Raw genomic sequence first — 6,580 nt, 5'->3', positions numbered from 1 at the left:
TCATCTACATTTGACACTGGAATAAATGGCACAAAATAAATTAAGGCCTCATATTGCAGTTTGGCTTCCACCAAATTTGTTGAGCCACCCCCGCAAAACACTTGGGTCGTTTTGGTTGTTGGTTAGGAAGTGAGTCATTTATGTACTAAAATCAAAGATAATTAGTATCATGTTTGGTAGCATTTTAGTTGTTATGTATAAAATTCAAAGATACCGAGTACAATGTTCGGTTACGTACCAATTTACAATCCCGCATAACTAACACATGTATAGGTTATAAGAGATGCAAGGTAAAAAATGAAATAGATGTACATAAATAACTAATCCCTACATAATTCTAATCGGCAACCAAACGACCCCTTGGGTAGATTAAATCTTTGGAAAGGCCATCCTTTCATCTACCTTCTTCTCATTATTCATTAGCTGAAGTGTTGGGCTAAAATAATATAAAAAACATTTTAATATGACGAATTTTTGAAACAGTTTAACACATTAAGAATATTCTACACTTTGAATATAACATTTTTTTCTTTTTAATTATTAATATAAAATTTTATTTGTACACCCAACAGGAAGCTCACCTAAAGAGTTTCAGAAAAAATAGATGTCGAATTCCCATAATCATCCAAGTAATACTACTATTGCTTCATCATCAACGGTCCATGTTTTAAATTGTATAGTAGAATTTAGTCGTATCATAACTACTCATTGTCTGTTTGACATAAATTGCATGTTCGGTAGTTTGATACCATTTCTACTTCCTAATAATTACAACTACACTGTAACTAATCGACCACAGTGATGGAAAAGAAACAAAAAGTATGATATAACACGTAAGTCATGAAATTAATAAACCAAAAGAAATGTAACGATCAAAAAAAGGAAGAAAAAGAAAGGCCCACAGCTTTAATCGCGTGCTCAAGGACCAAATAATTTCAGTACGACCCACATGTATGTGAGTATTCACATAAATATAATTATCTTATTTTAATTAGAAGTTGGATATAAAGTGTATTAATGAAATATTAACTATATTGATGAATGAAGAAAATCCGTAGTCGCACTTTCCATCCAGAGGGACAAAGAATTCCTTTCTAGGTTGTTAGTTGGATATATGTCTGTATTTGTGACCCTACCAGAATATTTGTTAAAAAATTAGAAAAGTAAAATTAAAGTATTTGATATTCATTATATTGTTTGGATTTTGAATAGTAAAATTTTCACAAATAGCTACCTTTTAACTCCTTCTAACAACCTATAACTACATGTTCTACATTTACAATTCGTAGCTAGAGGACCTATATTTAGCTAGTAGATGCGTCGACTTAAATATAGGATAAATATAGTTTTAAATATACACGCTGAGAAAACTGAAAGTGCTATATTTATGGAAACAAAATCTATTCCAATTTAAATTAAAATCAGTTTTTAATGTTCCCTGATTCACGCAAATATCCTCCCATTCCATATCTGATCTCATATCTCATTCAAACAGCTAACAAATTCAAAAAAAATTGAATTCAAAAAGTACATTCATATTTTTAACAAAAAAAAAAAAAAAAGATTCAAAAACTAGTTCATCAAAAAACTTTGAAAAATAACAATATCAAACCAGTGAAAAGAGCTCGTTTTAAACGACGAATATATATTTGAATTCATCTGTTGAAATATCGAATTCAAGTTAAGTTTATAATTGAGGTAACAATTTTTTCACTGCAACTTTTTTATTTTTTTTATTTTTCTGAAATTTTGAAAAATATAGTCAAAATATATGAAAAATATATCTGAAATATAGTCAACAGAAACCAAAATAAGTAATATTGAACATAATAATCAAAATACAATTAAAATATAGCCAAAATATAGTCATAATTGAGGTAACAACGTTTTCACTGCAACTTTTTTATTTTTTTTATTTTTCTGAAATTTTGAAAAATATATGAAAAATATATCTGAAATATAGTAAACAGAAACCAGAATAAGTAATATTGAACATAATAATCAAAATACAATTAAAAATATATGCAAAATATATATATGAAAAACAACTATTAAAATATCAATCCAAAACATTAGGAATTGAAAATTCAGGTTCTATACCTCTAGTCCTCATCGGAGTAGAAGCTTTCTTAGCCATTTCACTTGAATCTAACAAAAAACAACCAAGAATAAACAGTGATAATTAATTATTTAGAGTTGCATTGCTGATTCAAACGTATATATATATATATATATATAAGTTAAATACACGGTGAAACGTAAAAATCAGTATAGAATCTTACCTTTTTTGGGGAATTAGATTTGAATTATGAGTGAAATTAATGAGTAGTTAATTAGAGATAAACAAGGAAGTTGAACTATTGTAAAACTGATTTGAAATTGAGGAAATTAAGGGATATTGGGCATAATGACGTGTATTTAGAGGGATAGGAGAGAGGGACGTTTTTTTTTGCTTAAATTTAGGGGTGTGGGAGGTTATCAGATGAGTAGTAAAAAAGTGATAGCTATAGGAAGTAAATATGTTATTATTTAGCTACCAAATATAATTATTGTAAAGTTTAGTTATGTTCCATAAATAGGTAATAATGTAAGCTATGCCAAGTAAATTTTACTTTTGAGTAAGAGTACGTAACATGACTTTTAGTTGCGCAAATGCTTCATTAAGTTAATTTGGCAGTACACAATTCAAGCATCCGTTGTTGCGTTAGCAGGTCCGAGAAAGAGCCGCACCCCAAGGAATATGATATATTATAGATAGCCTAATCTAATGCAAGCATTAGTGGCTACCTCCACACAGAGGTGGCTCAACAAATTTGGTGGCCCAAAGCCAAACTTCAATATGAGGCCTTAATTTGACACACACTCACTATGTATATATACTATGCAAACTCGTTGATTATTTTTTTAATGCTTTTCCTTTCAATTGATAATACATAGCAAATCCATTTTAAATTTCTTTAGATACCGTAGATAATAAAAGTATAATAAAAAGGCAATATATACCTATGAAGTAGAAATATGAAAATATCAAACTTTAAATTTAAAGAAAAAGTTAGAATAATAGAATTTGATTGTTGAATTTGAAAAAAAGACATGCAATTTACAACCTTTGATGCACTATCGACATTGTATTGGACAGTGTAATTGCTTACTTGAACAAAGGAAATAACGTAAGAGTGAAATTTTCTTATAAGAAGGAAAAAACGAGATAGCATAATTTGTGTAATTTATTCCAAGGACAAATGTAGATGACCCAAAAAGATCTATATTCAGAGGTAATGTAAAGAGCTAAATGAGTTATTCCTATTACCTAGTTTTTTTCAACAATAATATCAATCATAAGTTTAAAAGTTTTCTTTTTTATACTCGTTCAATCCCAACATACTTGTCATATTTTATTTCTGAAGAGTCAAATCGTGTACAATTTGATCAACGTTTTTAAGATGTATTTTTTTAATCGTATTGATATGAGAAAAATTACAACTTACAGTATTTTTCGCATAGTTTTTTAAAATCTTACTTTTAATTTTGATATATTGAATTAATTAAATCAAATTTAGCTTCAATTATTAATCAAATCGACTCTCGAGAAGTGAAAGATACCAATTATTTTGAAATGACGGGAACAAATACTTCATAGTTTCTGCAATATAATTTTTAATAATTGTTTTTTTAAAATGACATGTACACATACTATTATTAAAAAATGGGGGGCCCAAATTTTGGAGGCCTAAAGCAATGGCCTTAGAGGCCTTACCCTCATAGTTTCTGCACTGTAATTTTTAATAATTTTTTTAAAAAAAATGACATATACACATACTATTATTAAAAAATGGGTCCCCAAAATTTGGGGGCCTAAAGCAATGGCCTTAGAGGCCTTACCCTCTAGTCGGCCCTGCTTCCATGGTTCGAACCTGTGATTTGTAGTTCACACTTCACACGGAGACAACTTAACTGTTGCTCCAAGGCTTCCCTTCGCTGTTAGTTAATCCGAATCAAGTTAATTATTTTAAATTTACTTGTAGAGTCCTCTAATTATTCAACATAACAAGGATTAAGTTAAAATGGAATAAATTCAAACCTACCTCTAACTAAAACGCCTTGCTGTCTTTTAATAGTAGTAGCTAATTTTTGTTTGTCACGCTGCTATGCTGACTCCTTTTTCTGATGAAGGGGGGAAAAGAAAGAAAAATCTTTACTTTTTTATCAAGTACAAAACTTTATATTAATCATGACTGTGTGGACCCAAAATCAAGAAATTTTTTAACACAAGATCAGTTAAAGGATTGATGTTAGTTAAAAAGGATCGATCACACAGTCAACTTTGATAAAATTATTGTAACGCTAATCACTAAGCAATCTCAGAATGTAATTATGATACCAACCTTTAATATCCACTTAAATATTTCTGAAATCAAATTGGACCTACCAAAGGGAAACACATTAACCCCATTTTTACAAAGTATAATCATTACAACCATTTGCTAACTATAAAGTTAGGGGTATTAGCAGTATTCACTTTTTAAGGATAGTTAAATATGTCTAATAGTAACAGTTCTGGATAAATTGCATGTGGTCTACCACTAATGAAATTAATTTACTCCAGGATCTTGACTAAATTTGTGCATTTGACATTTCATCAAGAATTATGTGTTCGGTTTGTTGGAAAAGCTTTTTTAGTTGATCTGTTTGAGATTTGTTGAAGAAATTCGACAATACAAAATTTTCTGGTCCTTTGGATGTTTTATTATTTATTTTACTCATTACCTCGAACTTTCCGTATACATTTTCTTCTAATGCTCTTTTGGTTGATTATCTCTCTCTGTATTCCAACCTTTGAACTAAATTTTTCTGTTATTTAAGATCACTAAAAGACATTGTTATAACATGTAGCCTAGTACAATGGGTCAAAGAATTTAAGTGTCCAATGATGTAAAGGATTCGGTTATGGTTTGAATAGAAAAATATTGTAAGGCCCCCTAATGTCATATGATCAGTTGGGACTCACTTGATTGTAAGCCCCTGCCTGACGCTATGGCTCTGCAATGTGCAACAGCAATTCCTTTGGTCCAGAAAATCGCAGAATTTAATTTAAAGTTAGGCCAGGAAGAGAGAAATTAAGAATTTTCACAAAATATAAATAAGACTTCGTGGCTAGAGGCAGATGTTTCTAATTTTAATTGACAGACTCCAATGATTCATCCTAGTGGTATAACAGACTATCTCCAACCTTTTATTTATTTTAGACACTTATTTTATTCCTAGAAACTACCCCCAAAGACTAGACACTTATGTTATTCCTACGAAAGTACCTCAAATACTTACGTATACTGTTAGTTAGAGGTTCATGACTTGACAACTGATTTAACTCACAGTTACAGATGTTTTAGCGTTTGATTCATTATTCAAACAATTAAAAGTGGTTATTTCCAAGCTAATTGCAAAAATGGGTATTAGTCAGCTTGAACATGATTAACGGCCAGTAGATGTTGAGTGTCGATCACGTCGAACTCCAACTTAGAGGCATGACAATAATATCAAAGAAAAAAAATTCTCCCAAAAAATTGACAGTATGATGAAAAAAGGTTCCAAAACCAATTTAATATCGAGTATAAAATATATGGAGTACTGTATGGGTAAAAAAATGCACCTGACACGTGCACCAACATGTAGTCCACACGTGTAAGTTTATTCAACGAAGTATAAATATCAGGTGGTAATGCCGAGCATAGCATTTACAGAGAGGCAGCAAATTGGGTCAACGGAGAGAACATCAACGGGAACAACATAAAAGACCCTCTTTACTACGCATTAAATGGAGTTAATGCAGTAACGACAAAACGGTTACTAATGGCCAGAATCAAGGAATTAAATGACAATCATCAATTCAACAATTAATGATTGTCGTTACAGACACACAACGGAAAGAGCACCAGATAGGACCACATACCTATAAATAGGACTTTCACTCGTAAATGAGGGGATCCAATTCTGACTAAAAAAGAGACTTCTACTGATTATTCTTTTTACTTATTCACACCATCATTATTCTCTGATCATTAAAGCTCTTACTCGTTCTTGGAAAGGAGGAAATTCATTATTATTGTTCATCACAATTGGCATAAGTTTACTTCTTCTTTTTATTTACTTATTTTTTATAGATAGTTAATAACTTGCTTGTGTTAACTCTTACATTTGTATCAAATTACTACCAACTGTGGTTAACCTCAAAGACAAATTCAACTATTTGGGTAAAACATAAATTTTGACTCAAACAGTTTGGCGTCGTCTGTGGGAAGTCTACAGTTGGCTTTGTAGTTTGATCTCTATTTTATCTATGTTTACCCAACCGTTATTACTTTGGTATTTTCTTCTGTTTTCGCATTCAAATATGATAGCAACCATGATTCAGAATAAAGACAAGACAATATAGGAGCAAACGAGAAGATCATCGCCAACAATTGCAGCATAAGCAATTCGAAGCTATATCATTCCTAACACGGAAACATATTCTACGAGATGTACCCTTTAACCGGGATTAATCCCGATTGGATTCTACCAGGAAGAGGCAATAAGAAGG

The sequence above is a fragment of the Lycium ferocissimum genome, chromosome 7 (genome assembly GCF_029784015.1).
Source record: "Lycium ferocissimum isolate CSIRO_LF1 chromosome 7, AGI_CSIRO_Lferr_CH_V1, whole genome shotgun sequence".
Taxonomy (NCBI): domain Eukaryota; kingdom Viridiplantae; phylum Streptophyta; class Magnoliopsida; order Solanales; family Solanaceae; genus Lycium; species Lycium ferocissimum.
Note: the sequence above shows the minus strand (reverse complement) of the source record.